This window comes from Sparus aurata, chromosome 6, assembly GCF_900880675.1.
Source record: "Sparus aurata chromosome 6, fSpaAur1.1, whole genome shotgun sequence".
NCBI lineage: Eukaryota > Metazoa > Chordata > Actinopteri > Spariformes > Sparidae > Sparus > Sparus aurata.
The window spans coordinates 39,432,262-39,451,141 of record NC_044192.1 but is presented as its reverse complement, the minus strand read 5'-3'; the positions used below and the strand labels follow the sequence as shown (position 1 = coordinate 39,451,141).

General features: G+C 42.4%; 1 long non-coding RNA gene across 1 annotated transcript in view; it reads left to right on the top strand.

The window, feature by feature from the left end:
- The window catches only part of LOC115582655 (uncharacterized), a 191,494-nt gene that overhangs the window by 34,839 nt on the left and 137,775 nt on the right, over positions 1-18,880 (top strand). Inside the window, exon 2 of the long non-coding RNA XR_003984205.1 lies at positions 12,006-12,091. This is a non-coding gene — a long non-coding RNA (uncharacterized LOC115582655). The remainder of the gene's footprint in view (positions 1-12,005; positions 12,092-18,880) is intronic.

Below are 18,880 nucleotides of genomic sequence, written 5' to 3'. Positions count from 1 at the left end.
TGCTGGTGTGATTTTGCTGAGGATTCTACCTGCTTGCAAGTCTTGGAACTCTTTTTATAAACTAACCAAAATGTTGTGTTCGAAACACAAAATGTGAACTCTGAAATCTGTTGAACTAGACAAGAACTACTTGTGATATTTACATTGCATTACATTCATTCAGCTGACTTTTTATCCAAAGCAATATACAATATGTAAATGTAACCATCGGGATACAACCGAGTAATTGAAAGAATCACATAAGTATATCAGACTTCATCTAATAAGCTGACTTAGTGCTACACAACAATAAGAAAAAAAGAGATGTCTGTCGTGTCCACATGTCTATGGAAAGCTTGTTCCACCATTGTGGAGCCAGGACAGCAAACCAGGCTCCCAGGATGACAGCGGGCTTTGTAGCCAGTTTTCAGGCTCCAGTTTTGCAGCCCAAAAAAACTTTTTCCCATAAACTAACATTGTGAAAGAAGGCTCTGTAAAACGGTGGATATATTTTTTTGAGTGTCACAACCCCCATGAAATGACTCGTTTGACTGTCAGAATCTAAGTCAAATAACATTTGTTGAGTCTAGAAGACCCACATGATTAAATAATTTTATCTGCATTCAAAATAGCCAGTCGTTAAACCAGAAGCCAACCAGCTCAGTCTGTTTGTTTTAATGTGAAGGTCAGTCCCTTTGTTTTAAACCATACTGACAATCCTTGAAATGAGATTCATCCATAAGGTCATTTCATGGTTGCTGCCACGAGGGTCCACATGAACTAATTTTAATCATCTGCCCAAGTCTCAGACGAACTGTCCACAATCTATGTCCATGCAAACCATACATTGCCATACATTTACATTAGGCAGCACACAACATTTTCCTATTTGTACCTTTTCAGGTTGTTCAGCCAAATACAACAAGGGAGTTCCCCTTCTCGCTGTAAGGAGATTGCCATAATGTGTACATGTGGAAGTAGTCTACGTATGCAGATCTTGGATGGTAGTGTGTATAAAAGACCAAGAGCTCCGCTGTCGTCAGCAAGTCCACACTTGTCCACATAAAAATATTCAACTTGATAAAATGTGTGGACAGGATTTTTTAGAATTTCAAATTGCCTAGTGATATAGATAATTTCATAGGAAATTATGAATGCCCTGTCTGGATGCATGTAATGCAGAAGGCAGCACTAGCTCAGTATTACCATTTCATGCAACACTGTTGCTGTTTACTATTTAGTCTTCTTTACAAAAAGTGTGATGAACAATCTTTGTTCATAATGCAGAACAGAAAGCTCAGATAACTGATGCATCAGTGCAGTGTTGACTGGTGGTTGTTTCGTCGACTTGTCAATCATTCTTGTGCTGTGGAAATTTCTCGATTTATGATGCATCACAATGCAGACGTGGAAGACTGCATGGATGCAGAGACAGATAATCGAGAGTCTGCAGCTTATGTTGGTTGTTGTTAAATGTTGTTGGCCTCAGCTGGGCACACAGATTATATGAACTGCACGAACTGGACGACAACAATTAATAATCATGTTTTCATCTGAGTCAATAAATACCTTATTTTAAAGCTGCTATGTGAAAGCAATATTAGTGTAGATTACAAGAAAATTGTAAGGCACTGCGGGTGGATAAATGATTTGTTTTTGTAATGTTTACGTATTGAAAAGATACAGCTTTTATTTTGTAGACTGCTGCAGTCTGATTATTGCAATGACATTCTGAATAAAAGTGTAATATAAATGATGTAAAGGGAGCCATGTGCAGTGATATAGATCACTGAGGATGCCATACTGACATACACTGACATGCATCCAGAATTGTTTTGCTTTTGAAACGGTGACAGCTGAATCGTAATGGAATGGTGAGGCCTGTGAAGAGTCACACCTCTGGTTCAAACAGGAATTTAAAATACTTCATTTGCATATAAAGCACTGCATGATCTCTGCCTGCACATATTTGGAATCAATCGCTTACATACAGTAAGTGTTTTAGGAATCTTGCGACAGTGCTCTTGGCCAGCTGAGGTGAGATAAAGAATCCTCATTGATGGCAAACTTTAAAATCTAAATTTGTGAGCAAGTCAAAAATGTAAACAGAGCCGATGGGAGTTTGACTAAGATGACTTTTGTGCTTTTTATTGTCCTCTTTTCAGCTCCACTTTTGTCTGTTAAAGTAAATGTTAGAATATTATGCACTGGCTCTCCAGAGACCCAGAGAACACACAGCTACATCTTTTAATATGAAGAACAATCATTGTGATATCCCAGGTTGAGCTGGGAGTGCTTTTACTTTTAGACATATCCAGTGTGTCTTTTACCTGACACGCAGATCCACGACACAAAAAACGGCATGATGAAGTGTTTATTAAAAAAACATTAAGGTTGGTTGGAGTAAATATTTAATCTGCAGTACCTTGGTGTATTCATGAAGGTATTTAGGCATGTGAATGTCAAGCACTGCAGATTATTTATTTACTTTATCTTTTCATTTTTAATGGACACAACACCAACGAGTGACTGCAGTGAGAGGTGTGACATGCAGGAATATGTTGGAATCAAACAAAATCTTGGCAATATACAATATACACCTTTTTAAGAAGAATCCACACCCAATAATTGAATGTAATTTGGGCAAACAGAATGAATGCACATAATCTTAAATTTTGGCGATGTCATGCTTGTTTCCATTACTGCCTCAGTTGTGATAAAGCAATCAATGGTATATACTGAGATATTTCCATTGTACTATTGCAACTGATAAACAGTTGATGACAGAAAAAGATGACTTTGTCTACTACCCAGCTGTGCCCCTGCCCCTGGAGCAGCTGTTCAACAATCTAGATCTATTTGTTACCTTGCTTTTACTGTAAGTGAGCTTAGCTTTCCATGACGGCATTATACAGTCAAATAAGACTTTGAGTCGAACAGCTATTTCTAGTTGTACTTGCATTGCATGGATTGAGCCAAATGATAACATCAACATGCTCACAATGACTCACAATGAGTGCTAACCAGCTCATGTTTAGCAGCAAAATTGTTTACCAGGTTCAACATTGCATTCATGTACATTGCATTGACCCCTGCACTTTCCCCCCTGCTGTATATATCACCTACATGACAAGTGTAAAGCAGTCAACAAGTGAAGACAAATTAAAGGGCAACATTGCCTAGGACGTCTTTAACTTTGGGTCTCATGACATCCAGGAGGAGGGCCCCAATATAGATGCTCTCATCTTTGTTGGGAGCATTGGAACTTGATAAGGGATCCAGAGGCCTGTATTGGTCCTTTTTTCTGGTCCTGCTGGGTATCATTAAAAATGGCGGCAGGTCCGAGAGGCATGCTAGCAGAAATGCCTGCACCTGTTTGCAGCCTCATAGTTGCAGACCTCTATGACCAGGAGCCCCGGCCAGACGACCCCTCCTGTGGCCTTGCTTCTTGGAGCTCTGGCCCTTCTTGGAGCAAGCATTTTCTGACCCTGCAAATGCAAGCACCATTATCCCATTATAAGTCTGTCACCAAAGTTCAAGTTAAAATTCTATCTTTCTCCCCAAGGAACTTTTTTTTCGGCAGACACCAGCCCACACTGCTTTCTACTCAGAATCAGGTTTATGCTGACCACGCTGTACCCTTTCACTACTGTGCAGCTCAGACGGACGCGGCACAAAAAACCTCTCACTGGTATCCTCCACTGTGTCCACCATGGCCAGAACAAGTCATGGACACTATGAAGGCTATGACAGCTGTCCTAACTCTCAACACACCTTCAGTGGTGACTTTGTCCACAATAATGATGTGGCAGATGATGCTGTGCAATGTCTGGCTTTTATACCCAAGTGTGATGTTATAATACAAACCAATCAGATTTAGAATCAGAGTTCCTTCATTATAACCTGACCTCCTGTACTTCATTATTACCTGATTAGTACCTCTTCTTCACACACTTGGACCTGTGGTACCTCTCCTTCACACACTTGGACCTGTGGTACCTCTCCTTCACACACTTGGACCTGTGGTACCTCTCCTTCACACACTTGGACCTGTGGTACCTCTCCTTCACACACTTGGACCTGTGGTACCTCTTCTTCACACACTTGGACCTGTGATACCTCTCCTTCACACACTTGGACCTGTGATACCTCTCCTTCACACACTTGGACCTGTGATACCTCTCCTTCACACACTTGGACCTGTGGTACCTCTCCTTCACACACTTGGACCTGTGGTACCTCTCCTTCACACACTTGGACCTGTGGTACCTCTCCTTCACACACTTGGACCTGTGGTACCTCTCCTTCACACACTTGGACCTGTGGTACCTCTCCTTCACACACTTGGACCTGTGGTACCTCTCCTTCACACACTTGGACCTGTGATACCTCTCCTTCACACACTTGGACCTGTGATACCTCTCCTTCACACACTTGGACCTGTGGTACCTCTCCTTCACACACTTGGACCTGTGATACCTCTCCTTCACACACTTGGACCTGTGGTACCTCTCCTTCACACACTTGGACCTGTGATACCTCTCCTTCACACACTTGGACCTGTGGTACCTCTCCTTCACACACTTGGACCTGTGGTACCTCTCCTTCACACACTTGGACCTGTGGTACCTCTCCTTCACACACTTGGACCTGTGGTACCTCTCCTTCACACACTTGGACCTGTGATACCTCTCCTTCACACACTGGACCTGTGGTACCTCTCCTTCACACACTTGGACCTGTGGTACCTCTCCTTCACACACTTGGACCTGTGATACCTCTCCTTCACACACTTGGACCTGTGGTACCTCTCCTTCACACACTTGGACCTGTGGTACCTCTCCTTCACACACTTGGACCTGTGGTACCTCTCCTTCACACACTTGGACCTGTGGGTACCTCTCCTTCACACACTTGGACCTGTGGTACCTCTCCTTCACACACTTGGACCTGTGGTACCTCTCCTTCACACACTTGGGGTGTATCAATCTGTCACTGAAGGAGGTACCCAGTGCTGTGATAGTGACCTGCAGGGGGTGGGACTCCTTCACCAGCAGTGATGACAGCTGATCCATCAGCCTGCTCTCTCCCACCACCTCAGAGTCATAGAAAAAGGTCAGGAGTGCCCCCTGCACTCCAAAGGACCTGAACTTCCTCAGCAGATGGAGTCTGCTCTGACCTTTCTTGTATGTTACTGCAGTGTGATCAGTCCAGTCCAGTTTATTGTTCATGTTCATGTATGTTACCGCAGGGTGTCACTCCACTCCAAAAGACACTTATTGTCTTCCACAGCTCTCCTCCAAGAGGTGGAGGTGGTAAACATCTGAGATGCAGCTTCTTGAGGGTCATGCCCCTTCATCGATATTTATCTGCACAATGTCAGAAGAGTCCTTCCGGACTCACTCAGTCATAAGCGTGCAGATAATTTCGTGTCAGACATGGTGCCTTACTGCATGTTCTAAGAGGTGTTTCTCAAATTCCATCATTGATTGGTGAGCTGCATGAAAATGCTCCTGCAGCGGCAGGTGTGTTGTATGAAGTGTAATTTAAACTCACAGGGACTGATGGTAAAAACCGTAACACAGCTGGTATCTCCCATACTGTGCTTCTCACTTGTGTGGTTCTGAACTGGTGTATGTCATCTGCTTGTAGACTCAAGTCTCACTGTAAGGACTTAAAACAGTGAGGGGAAAAGGACAGTTATCACGTGGAAAACATTCATATGGGTTGCTGTGGTAAAACAAATATCACTAATAAACATTTAACACTTTTACAACTACCCTTTACCCCTCCTTGTCTTGAATGTTGTAGTGGTCCCTTCAACTGACCCTGCTTAAAGTCCCGCTCCAGTCAGTTTCTCCTCCTGTCTAATGGTTCACATTCTTTTTTAAGCAGAGAATGGGGTAATGGTAAATATTCACACATAGTTATTACCATCTAGCAAGATAAACATCACTAGCATGGATTAGCAATAGCATCGCTATTAGCATGAGACAAGCAACAGTACAAATATTAGCAGAGACTGAGCTAACTGTCACCGAAGCAGAAACTCTTCTTGTGTATTGAGGACAGTGATGGAAATAACTGTGTTAAAATAAACAGCGTTAAAATAACTGGCGTTACTAACGGCAAGAACGTACATGTAAAGTGTCCATTATGTCATAGAGCAAAGTGTTTGTCCATGTCCGTTGAAAGCAACTAATCTAATGAAGCATCTGTTAATGGCTCACGCTTCTGCAAAACTAGTGGCCAAAAACACCGTTGTTGACACTGTTGATGATGACAGCAGGCCAGGTGTGGCTAACGTGAGCTCCGCTAACAAAGAAGGACACGGAGCTGTCCGAGCAGCTAAAGCGGTATTTTTCTGCTCCAGCTTCACAAAAACGTGTGAAACAGACTGAACTGAATGCAATGATGGACAGGTATGTTGTTGAGAACTTGCTCCTGTTATCAACAGCTGACTCAGACTCCTTCAGAGCCCTCATTGGCAAAAATATCGGTGAGAACAGGTGCTGGTCCACCATGCAGAAAGACATTTTCTAAATACATGGTTGCCGAGTATGCTAAAATGAATGCCGAGCTCAAAAGGGGGAAGAAAAAAATGTAACGCAAAAGTTACTTTCCCTGGTAACTAGTTACTTTTATAGTAGAGTAGCCTAATTCAGTTACGCAGTTACTTTTTGGGAGAAGTAACTAGTGTTACGACCAGGGCCTAGGGGAAACCCTGGTGCAACAAGAGTGTGAGACTCCCCTCTTACCAAGCACCACCAGCAGCAAAGCATTTTTCAATAGTTTTATTAACAGATATTTTTATCACAGTCACACATTGCTGGCAGTCTGGGACAGCAGAGGAGAGCCTGCAGGAACTGGGAGGAGCTGGCCTTTAAACTTATAGCTCCAGGGAAGCAGCCAATCAGCGCCACAGGGCAACCTACAATCAGACACACCTGCAACCCCTCTCTCTCACACACACGTAAAAGAGGGATATTAAAAACAAAATAGAAAAATAGAACAAAAAGACAAATAGAAACATGACCTCTAGGGTCGTAACACCTCCTCCCTTAAAACTGAACATTTCTCCCTAAAGTAATGTTCAAGTTCATGGCATGCAATCGGGTGATGAGCAATCACAAGTCTGTTCCCTTTTAAAACCATTCTACATGAAAACACTTCTGCACAGGACCAAAATCAAGTCTGTGGGTGCCACTCCCACAAACAAAATGGCCACCACCATGAGAAGAGAACACAAAAAGCAAATGCACCAACTGTGGTAACGGAGACAGGCACACCAAAAACAGCAACAGGTGCCCAACACAGTGGAGTGCAACAGCCACCACACAAAAGGCATCACTGTATAGTCAACACTACACACAAATGTTGCCAGCTTACACCTAAGCTGCAACCACAAGTGACCCGACAAAAGTGAACTGCCACTACCACACCCAAAATGGACACCTTGTGATCTCAAACCACACGTTACTATATCATGGAGTGTAACAAAGAGACAAAAGTGACCAGACAAACTGGGAAGCCACATCCACCACTCAAGATCCACTGATCTGGGGAGTGACACCATGCCAATCATACTAATTAATACACTAAATCAGTAACACCTATTTGACCACACCAAAAGTGGACTGCAACAACCACACACAAAAGGCATCACTCTGTAGTCACCACTACACAAAAATGTTGCCAGCTTACTCTTAAGCTGCAACCACAAGTGATCCAACAAAAGCGGAGTCCAGTTCCACAACCAAAAGGTCACAAAAAGTTACTGCACACAAGTATTAATTAGGGCCACACATCACAACGTGACCAACACAAAAGCAGCCATCTCACACAAAACCATGTTGCTGTGCAAAGTATAAACGAAGGGAAACAAACTATAGAGACACCCCAACTTTACCTGCCTACAAAAGGTGGCTAACTCACCTAGCTAGTCTTCAGTGGCGTGCCGAGCTCGAGGCGTCTTTAAACGCTGAACTCAGTGAATCACCGAAGACCAGGAATCTAGTCAACTGCGAATCACTGAAGCGTACCCCCACCCAGGATTACCACCAAAAATAAGAAAGGCAAAATAACAAACATGGCAAATCCTTGAAAATGCCCGGCAGCTTTCTGGTTAGGGTGCTCAGTCAGAAACACAACATGCAGCAACAACTTAACAAAAGAGATGACCACTACACTTAACTAAAGGCCACTTACACAAACAAACTAAACCAAACCAAACCACATCTACCTCACCTCATGGACATTCAGATCCCGGACGAGCCCCCAATTGTTACGGCCAGGGCCTAGGGGAAACCCTGGTGCAACAAGAGTGTGAGACTCCCCTCTTACCAAGCACCACCAGCAGCAAAGCATTTTTCAATAGTTTTATTAACAGATATTTTTATCACAGTCACACATTGCTGGCAGTCTGGGACAGCAGAGGAGAGCCTGCAGGAACTGGGAGGAGCTGGCCTTTAAACTTATAGCTCCAGGGAAGCAGCCAATCAGCGCCACAGGGCAACCTACAATCAGACACACCTGCAACCACTCTCACTCACACACACGTAAAAGAGGGATATTAAAAACAAAATAGAAAAATAGAACAAAAAGACAAATAGAAACATGACCTCTAGGGTCGTAACACTAGTAACTATAACTAATTACTTTTTTAAATTAACGTGCCAATATTGAGGAGCTGCAGATTTTACTCATGGTCGTACTGCTACCTCACACTTTGGCCCACTGGCACCAGTTGTAAGTCACACAGAGCTTTAACATCTCTAAGCATAAGTGGTGATCAGGAACAGGTGTGCACCTCCACCCACAGGTAAAGATGAGGGGGAGGTGGAGGGCAGCACCTGCTGGCCGTAACAATTTACTGCCACTAGACATCTTCTCTGTTAAACTCTCCCTCTGCTCAGGTTGCTAACACTGGTCTGCTCTGAAACCAGTTACCGGAGCGCCCTTTCAGTATCTTGCTTGACCACTCGCACTCTGAGCACTGCTCTGTTTCTAAAAGGAGCCCTGCTGCTTTTATAACCCCTACTGGAGGAAGAAATATGACCCCCAAATTCTACTATAGGCATACGTCATTATTCCAAATGTCAGCAAAGCAAAATTAAGTTATTTGTCAAAAGAATTTCCAAACAGTATGGCTCATCAGTATTGAAAAAACAAGCTAGTACGGGTGAAGCCCACTAAGACCCAGGCCCTGTTAATTTCATTTTCTTATTAACCAAGACAAGACCATGACAAGCTACAAATAGGTCTCCCATAAAAGATCAATATAATGATGAAATGCATGCTTTGTTTTCATTGATGACGAAAACACAAAATGTTTATGGTGAACTATCTGACTTTCAACAAAATGTTTTTTCTCCCCCAACAGTCAGCCTTCTGAAACGGTATATTCTTAAGAAAGCGCATTTACAGCTCTAAACATGGCATTGCAGATACACTACTGTGTAGTCAAAGTGTTGTGTGTATCCCCAGTATACAGTATATGTTTTACTTAGTCAGGTTAACTAATATATGTGATGTTGTTGCTCTTCAGCATTGCACTCCTGCCACTGCTGGCTAGGTGTGACACAGCAACAATGATGACCTCCTAGTATGCACATTAAGTGGTAATAGATTGGTTTACAAGAAATTCTGTCATTTATTGTGTTTTACAAACAGGACATGATAGAAGAAGTGCAACAGATGTCCAATCAGTTTGACCAGCACTTTCTCTGAACGTACTGTCAAGTTATGTGTGATATACTGTAAATGTGTGTACAATAATGCCATAGCTCCTGACACATGTAGGTCAGGGTTTCCTGCAGACCTTATTTGGCCAGGCGCCCGGCCGGCTTGAAATCTGTAGCGCCCGGGCTAGAATGTCGGGCAAAAAAAAAAAAAAAAAAAAAGTGATGCAACGCATGGAAGCGACACGGCAGCGCTTGAGAACGAATTTACCAGCGCACATATCAGACATCTGATTTTTCGACAATGCGACCCTCGTGAATCATGCAAATCCGCTTTTTTTGTTTTTTTTGGCGCGGGGAGGTGGCGGTAGGACCGGCGGACCGGCGGACCGCCATTAACCACCAATAGGTTTTAGCAGACCAGGTGTTTATTTGGGACAGGCGTTTAATTCCCTCCTCACAAAAATCTGGGATGAAAATGTCACAAACTTCTCCAGCGTCTTGGTGACTTCTCCGGCATCCTTCTGGGCAATAGTTGTCTTCTGCAAGTGAAGTTGTTGCGGCGGAGGAAACGATTCAGCCGACCAGCACTCACTGCAAACTCCTCATCTCTGCTGTCACTCACGGTGGCGGACATTTGTTTCTCCATCGCCCTGATCATTTTGCGGGACACTCTCTCGTGGCGTGCCCGTTTGCTGATAACTCATTCCCGCATGTTTATCTCAGGCTCCTCGTTAGCCTTCTTCCTCCCTGCAGCAGGCAGCCTGGCCCTGCTGCTGTCCTCCTCGGACAGACGCTGAAGCTCTGTTTTATTTTTTCGCCAATCTCTCCCTCTTTTTGGGTCGACAGAGGAACATCTAGCGGCTGCTTCTCCCGAGTTTTCCTCTGCATATTTTAAGACAGAAAGTTTGCTGCACTTGAGTCATGGCGATCATCAGTGTGATGACTGACAGAAAGCAAGCGCGATACGTGAAAAAGGCGAAGAAAATAATCGTGCAGCGTCAGGGGACCACATGATGTGTTTTATAATGTTTTTATGTGTTTACAGCTGCTAATGTATGTAACGCTGTTACTGTGATGATACATGACAGTTAAATATTGAATCTGTCTATAATAACCACATCCTGACATGTAACTGTGATTTTTGATAATCTAAGTACTAATAATAGCAATCATAACAAAAAATTTACAAAGACTGCAGATCACGCTAAGAAGCTGCAACTGGCAGTGAGCTGCTTTCTTTTCTGTTAACAGTGAAGTGATATACTCCATGACAGAACATTATGAAATAAGATAATGTATAACATAACATTTAATGGTAAAAAAAAGTACAGTTGCAGTAGGCTTCTATTATATATATGCAGCATATATAGTTTTATTATTATTATTATTTTTATTACTACTATTTTTCTGCATATTTTTGACTTTGAATGGGAGCTGCTGTAAAGCATTTCTGTTTCTGATTCATATATTATGCAGTCAGTTGTCCAAATTTTAAGTTAAATTAAATGAACCAAGACAGATGTCACATTTACATGTCAGGGTGTGGTTATTATAGACACAGATTCAATATTTAAGTGTCATTTATCATCACAGTGACAGCGTCACATACCAGAAGTGAAATTAAACAGCGACATCTGCTCGTCAAGAAAAATGCCATAAAATGAATGCAACAGGTCAGTGGACGAGATGAATTATGCAAGAGCGCAGGAGATCTTCTTTGAGAAGCCAAGAAGAATGGCATGCAGTGACCAGTCTTGCAAACTTTGCCAATAGCATAAGTGCTCTCAGCTCCTGATTTTTTTTTCTGTTTCTGTTTCCTGAATTTTCTGTTTGCTTTGTGTGCCAAGGGTTCCCAAACTTATTAGGCCATGACCCCAAAAATAAACAGTTCGTGTTTTCCATCATCATGTTTGTGGGTTTGTTGTTAAGCAACTTCTCTTTCATTTTGAGGGCAAAAATAATAATAGAACAATCTAATTAATTAATTAATTTATCCCGTTCTCGTGTTGAACCCCCCCCCCCCCCCACTCACCTCCCCCCCCTGCTCAAAGTTTTTTCCTGCAGGAAACTCTGTAGGTCAACTCATAAGTAGAGCTACAGATGGGGTGATATACCTGTCTGTCTGGGGGCATCAATACTGTCTTTGTCAATAGTGGAGCTGCTTCCTGCCAGAGCGATGCTGTCACATGGGCCTCATCCTTAATCAGTCAGCATAACATGCTGGCTCACGACCCCCATATGTTTGATCACAATGTGATGGAGAAGTCTTATTATGTCTCTGTAGCTTCTGTACCCTACAGTAATTAAAGTTGTCTTGTTATGTTCTATTCCCTCTTCCCCCAGCCTGAGCACAGCTTCTCTCCATCCGTTCTTCCATCCTCTCTATAATTATCCATCTGTAAGGCCGTGGGAAGCCAGCGAGGTTGAAGGTAAGTGTATTTACGACAGTAAAATTGGCTGAGACATTGATTTTTCTTCCCTCTTTCTAAGAGATGTAGGAAAGCTGATTACAGATAGAATAAACATTAGATGTTGTGTTGACATCCATCCCTTCAGTGCAAACTGCTGCGCACACTGCTTAACTTGGCATGTGCTCAGTGGCTCTGATTTCATGGAGCATTCATAGTGTGGCATTGTGCACATATTAAGCATTTATAGGGTCTCTATCTAGTAAATAATTTTTTGATGCTCTAATGAGCACACCGGAGATACTGATATTTGTCCCAAAGAATATTTGTTAATTTTTGATGATTATTTCAATGTTCTCTTGTTGCTGAGCTCCTCGTTGGAAACTCACACGCCTCCAGCAACCCTGTCTAATATCCTAATGTGAGTGTGATGACCTGTCACTGGGAGTGGTTTAATGTCACAATGCCAAGGTTATCACAGTAAACAAAGTCATTTATACTTGAAAATTGCATTGCATTTTTGAGATGATTTTTCTATTCACACATGGAACTTGTGAGTCAGAGGTTTTTCTCTGTTTTGGAATAATCAGTAGTCCTGTCAAACTTGGGATTTTGTCCCCTGATCCCAACCTGTAATGTTGTGTCCACGCTGTCCATACAATTTACTGTTTATTAGGTACACCAAGCTTGTGCTTTCATAGAAGAGCCTTCAAGTCCTACCCTCATAATGGTTCATCTTTTGATGCTGTTTTAGAGTTGTTGATTTGACTTTTTGGTCGTCGTGGAGGCTGTACTATGTCATTTGAAATAGTTTTAGGTTATAGGGAGCTGCTTCCAAAATGTACTCAACTCTTTTACATAAATGGGCTGTAAATGCAAATGTTTTACTTTCACAGATGTGTACAGCAGTACAGTGCATTTAGCCTCCATTACATTGTGTAAAACCAATCCAATTTAAATGTCACTGGCAAAAGGGTAATTTAATGAAGAACATGCTGTCTTCATCACAGCTTTCCTTTGACTATTTCCTTCAGGAGTTTTTGCTGTAGTATTGTTGTTTTTAGGGGAATATCGCCACAACTTTCCTTTTCAAAATGTACAAAATTCCTGGGATCAGCCTCTTGTATATTGTAGGGAATTAAACTATTAAATGGAGCTCAGGCTTTCAAAAAATGTCCATGAAATGTTTGGTTTCTTGGAGAGGCATGTTTTCCCCTTTGCTACATGTTCTGTGAGAAGATTTGACCAGTGATTGATGTTTATTATTTGTTGGATTTCCACCTTGGAAGGATGGTCATCTTGGTGACTGCTCAAGCAGCCTGTGTGGGTTTTGTGCAATTTGGTGGAAGTTTAACCGAGGTTAAGTCATCAGTTATGCACAGTGATGAAGAGGGAGAGTCATTGGCAGAGAGCTTGTGTTACCTTAAACCAGAAGTGCTGTACAGATGGACAGAGCCAAAACAGGTCAAGGTTATTATGTGTGGTACCCAGAATGCACAGTGTTGGATACCCATTTTGTGCATTTTGGATTGAGTGGTGCGAGTTTGATGAAAATTCTTGTACTGGTTAAGTTGTAGATTTGTCTATTTGTCATTTTGAATCTGTGTTTGCGGACCTGTGTCTGTGTGAAGCTGGTGTTAGTATTGAAATGCACTTGAATGTATTCATGTTAAAATTATTATTGTTATTGTAGAATATTTCATGATCTCTTCTATTAGTGGGTCTGGTTTGAGAGGATTATTCATAATATTGACTTCATTTTCAATAGATTTTAAACTGAGAATATGCCCCCAATTTCACCCCATACTGCTGGTCCAGGTCTTTATATGAGATGAATTGGAAGTAGTCAGGGACGTGCACATGATTATAGAGGGGCAGGGGCTCAAAGTCAGAAAAGGGCAGTATGTGCGCACGAAAAAAAAAAATTCAGCCCTTAATAGCAGAAGTACTTATAGAAAGCTAAACTCTTAACTGTATATCCTGTGTAGCTGTGACTGATATGTAACTGCCATTTCATTTGTGTCAACAAATTATTGTCAACATGAGTTTATTCACATTATCATAATACTGAGGTTTGGAAAACATGTAATTCAGCTGTGGTTCTTAAAAAGCAATAAAACACTGGTTTATTATAAGGCTATTTATTGGAGGGCAAGTGCAAACTAGAAATACAAGCTACACATCTAAAAATGTGACAAAACCAAGAAATTACTGCTGTGAATGTTAGTAGGAACAGCAATGTTTACAACAGCAAAGTTGCAATAAACTCAATATCTGGAAGAAGCTGAAGGTTTGTGGCAAGATAAACAGCCAACACAGACAGCTGTCAGACTACTTTTAACTCTGATTAACAAGCAGTTAGCTTAACAAGCACAAATGGTCGCTTTTCTGAAATATGACTCATATTTAAGCACATTGAATAAGTGGAAGGTGACTTGTTAGACCCTAAAAGGAAGTTATGTTAATGGATTTATAACTCACAAAGGTTCATGTCGCTCCACAGTCACGTCTCATCTATGTGCATGGTGGAGTTCTCCATGAGGCAGGCTTCTGTCATTATTTGTCTTCAAAATAAGAGCTTTACATTGCACCCCATTGGAGTTTAGAACAGGGTTCTTAGTGGGGGGCTTTTAATTTGAAAGTAGCGACTGTTCGTAGAGAGAGACAGAGCGGAGCCGCAGCAGACAGAGAAGCGGCTTTAGGCTCAACACACTCACACACAGGACACCATATTAAGTACGAAATGCGTACGGTAGATAGCCGTGGCGTTTTTATACCGCCGTTTTTTTACTTCCCTTTGCACAACAGGAATTTATTTATTCATTAAAAAAACACACAAAAAGGGCACTTTATAATACGAGGCAAAAAGGGCAGGGGCTCAAGCACCCTTTGGGCCTTATGTGTGCACGTGCCTGGAAGTAGTTCATTTGTTGGGGGCTAATTTCAGCAGCAGATTAATGCACATTTGGTGCTAAATAGAGTATCTGGAGCAGCAGCATGACGTACATGGGTGTGTGGCTAACTGTTGTGTTTGTAATAGTTTGGGACACCAATGGAGCTTTATGGCCCAGAGATATATCAGATATGGATACCAACACACTTGTTAGTAGGATACATTCATCATTGATTTTGGTCTTTCTGTAAGATTGGATGAAAATATGAAAAATATAGAACACGAAATGACAGATCCTTTAAAGGAGTCATCACCCGGAAATCGCAATTTCTCTCGTTAAATCATGCATATTGGTGTTGGACCTCAGTTGAAACTTGCCTGAAAAGCTGGAGTTTGAAAGTGGCTCAGTTTTTTCGCTTTGGCTCTTTTTCCGAACAGGAATAGCCCACAAGGTTGCACATTCCTAAAGCAGGAGATTTTGACTCTGCTCCTGCGGTGACGTTACCACAGGAGGCTACTTGCATAAGCCGAAATGAAAAAGTAAGAAGGAAAAAAAAGAATTTACCATTCAGAGACATCTTGCTGTAAACGTGTCTCTTCAATTCCGTAAGGTTCGTCATTTAGTGTGTGCGCCATGACAGGGGGCTGTTTATGTTTTGGAGTCTGTGTGCATGCAGGCTCGCCCCCCATTCCGGCTCTGTCCTTCCTGCAGCCAATCAGCGCGCCTCATTACATATTAATACAATGCACATCCGGACCGGTCAAAACCTCTCGAATAATCTCGCGTGAGAAAGTCGCGGTATGAAAAAGTGTCAGAACAAGCTCTATGTTTGACTTTTTTTTTTCATTTTGTTTTTCTAATAAGTTTTAAGAATTGATCCAAAGCGATCCAAGAGGGACTGGATATGTAAAATACCAGGTGATGACTCCTTTAACACTATCCTAATCCTTCAATTGGCTGAATACTCCATGTACACCATATATATCTCAGTATTTTCTATGAAGTGCATCAAAGCCACATTTGAGATGTCACAAGCCCTATTGAAACAGACTTTGATCAAAACCAAATACAAGCAGGGTTCCCTTCACTGTTTGAAAAAACACAGTGACAGTTGCAGTTTGAGACAATTCAATTCTTTGCGGTGGGAGTTAAAAAAGTAAATCTCTATGGACTTTAATAGTAAGTAAAGATATTGAAAACAAATATTTTCTGTACTAGATTCATTTGAATCTAGTACAGAAAATATTTGTTTTCAATATCTTTACTTTCCTATTAACAACAGACTACAACTACCTAATCAAATAGCAATGCATTATGATTAACCTCACAGACAAACAAGCGCACACCCTCACCTGACACAATCAAGTGGCACTGTATAGTACATGTGCTACTGCTGAAATTTAATTCATCTCACAGACTGATTTTGCATAGTACGTACAACATTTAGACCAATGTCGTAATGTACACTAATGAAAAAAGGGTAGTGGTGCTGTGTCGCCCCCGGTGTTGCCAGATAACTTGTGAGTGGGGTGTATCTGCTCAGAAGGAGTGAATGGAGAGATGCACAGTGGCATGGATTCACAGAAAAAAGTGGAAATTGGCACAACTTCACTCTACATCAATGTAAAGGGTACTGTCTAGAACTATATCTCGCTTGAAAATCCAAAGTAAAAATGACTTACTCAAGTGTAGTGACTGATGCACTGTGGAGAGGGGAGTCATCGTGGATCTCTGGAGCTTTAGCCCCCGTTTAAACAGCTTTTCTTCATCTCCGGCCTGTGAATGTGAATTAAATACAGAGGGTCAGATTGTATTTTCAATCAAAAGCAGCCCTTTTAACATTTGGTCTACCTGAGAAATGTCGGACGCAAAGTGAGTTTTTTTTTTTAACCCAGGGCAACTGCTCTCTGTGAGGTCAGATATCATTATTTCAAACTGCTGGCTCCTGTCTCATCTTTTGTTTGTTGTGCCGTTCCATGGTTCACTTAGAATATAAGTTATCAACAGAGCGATGGGGCATTTTTGATAGCTAGTGCACCTGGAGCACATTGTGCTGCTGTAAACAAAGGGTCAGCATGGACCTGCTTTCATTTGGCTGATAACAATTAAGAGATGAATAAGTTTAAACTGATGATGACAATGACTTAACTCTCAACCTTGGTACCTCAGAAGGCCTGCGTCAAAGGATGTTAGACAATTCCATGCTCCCAACTGTGAACAGTTTGAGGATGGCCCCTTCCTGTTCCAACATGACTGTGTACCAGTACACAAAGCAAGGTCCATAAATACAGAGTACTGACCTCAACCCGATAGAATACCTTTGGGATGAATTAGAGTGGGGACTGAGAGCCAGGCCTTCCCACCCATCATCAGTGTGTGACCTCACAAATGTGCCTCTGGAAGAATGGTCAAAATTCCCATAAACACTCCTAAACTTTTTGGAAAGCCTTCCCAGAAATACAAATATCTTGGGCTGTCAAATATCTTGGGCTGTGGCTGGACAACAAGCTGGACTGGACGAGCAACCAGTGTTGCCAGATTGGATCTGGCAACACTGCGAGCAACACCAAGCAGCTGTATAAGAAGGCTCAGAGCAGGATGTACTTCCTGAGGAGGCTGCAATCCTTTAACATCTGCAGGAAGCTGCTGCGGATGTTCTATCAGTCCGTGGACACCAGGGTTCTCTCCTATGCTGTGGTGTGCTGGGGCGGGAGTCAGGCGGGCCGGCTCTGTGGTCGGCATGAAGCTGGACCCTCTGTTGGGGGTTCTTCTCTCTGCCACTGTCACCAAACTGCGGGGCATTTCATACATACAGTGTTTGTTTCACTTCAGAGAGTTTTGGGATAGGGAGGCAATTGTACTGGGGTGATAGACACACCTCATTTTGTGTTTTCCACATTATGGTCTCACTGTGTACAGTGTGCCTTACATATTGGGGCCAATACCAAAAAACTAAAAGACAACCCTTTTCAATGTGGCATCAATTTCAACATTCTGTGGGTATAAAAAGCTGGAATTGTCAGTAAGTCATTCCAAGTTCATCATTCAAACAGCCATGAACACACAACGTCACTTAACGGACGAGCAGCGCCACCTGGCCATAGAGCACCTTCGGGTCGGTGGCAGGCAGTCAGATGTTGCTCGTGAACTTGGTGTGTCTCAAAGTGTCATCAGCAGACTTGCATCAAGACACAGAACTACTGGCAGAGTTCATGACAGACCCAGGAGTGGAGCCCCACGAGTGACAGACCACAACGATGACCAGTACCTAAGGACCTATGCACTCAGACATCGTTATGCAACTGCCACACAGCTGCAGGCCCAGTTACAAGATGTGAGGGGTACTAGGGTTTCCAGACAAACCATTCGAAACCGACTCCACCGCTTTGGCTTGAATGCTAGACGACCGTTGCAGGTGACTCCACTGACACCAAGACACCGCCGTGAACGTTTGCAGTGGGTACAAGACCATGTGACCTGGACAATGCAGCAGTGGTCTACCGTCCTGTTCACTGATGAGCGTCGGGTCACCTTGCACAGAAATGATGGTCGTCAGCGTTGCTGGAGAAGGCGAGGTGAGCGATACGCCGAGGTCAACATGGTCCCCAGGGTTCCCTTTGGTGGAGGAGGTGCAACAGTCTGGGCAGGCATCACCAGTCAGCGCAAAACAGATTTGGTTATTGTAGATGGCTCAGTCACTGCACGTTCTTACCTCAGAGACATCATAGAACCCATCATCATCCCCCCAGCTCGATGATAAATATTAAACTAATGAAAATGGTGTTTCTTCTCATTCATATATATATATACATATATATATATATATATATGTGTGTGTGTGTGTGTATATGTGTATATATATATATATATAGTATATATATATATATTATATATATAGTATTATATATATATTATA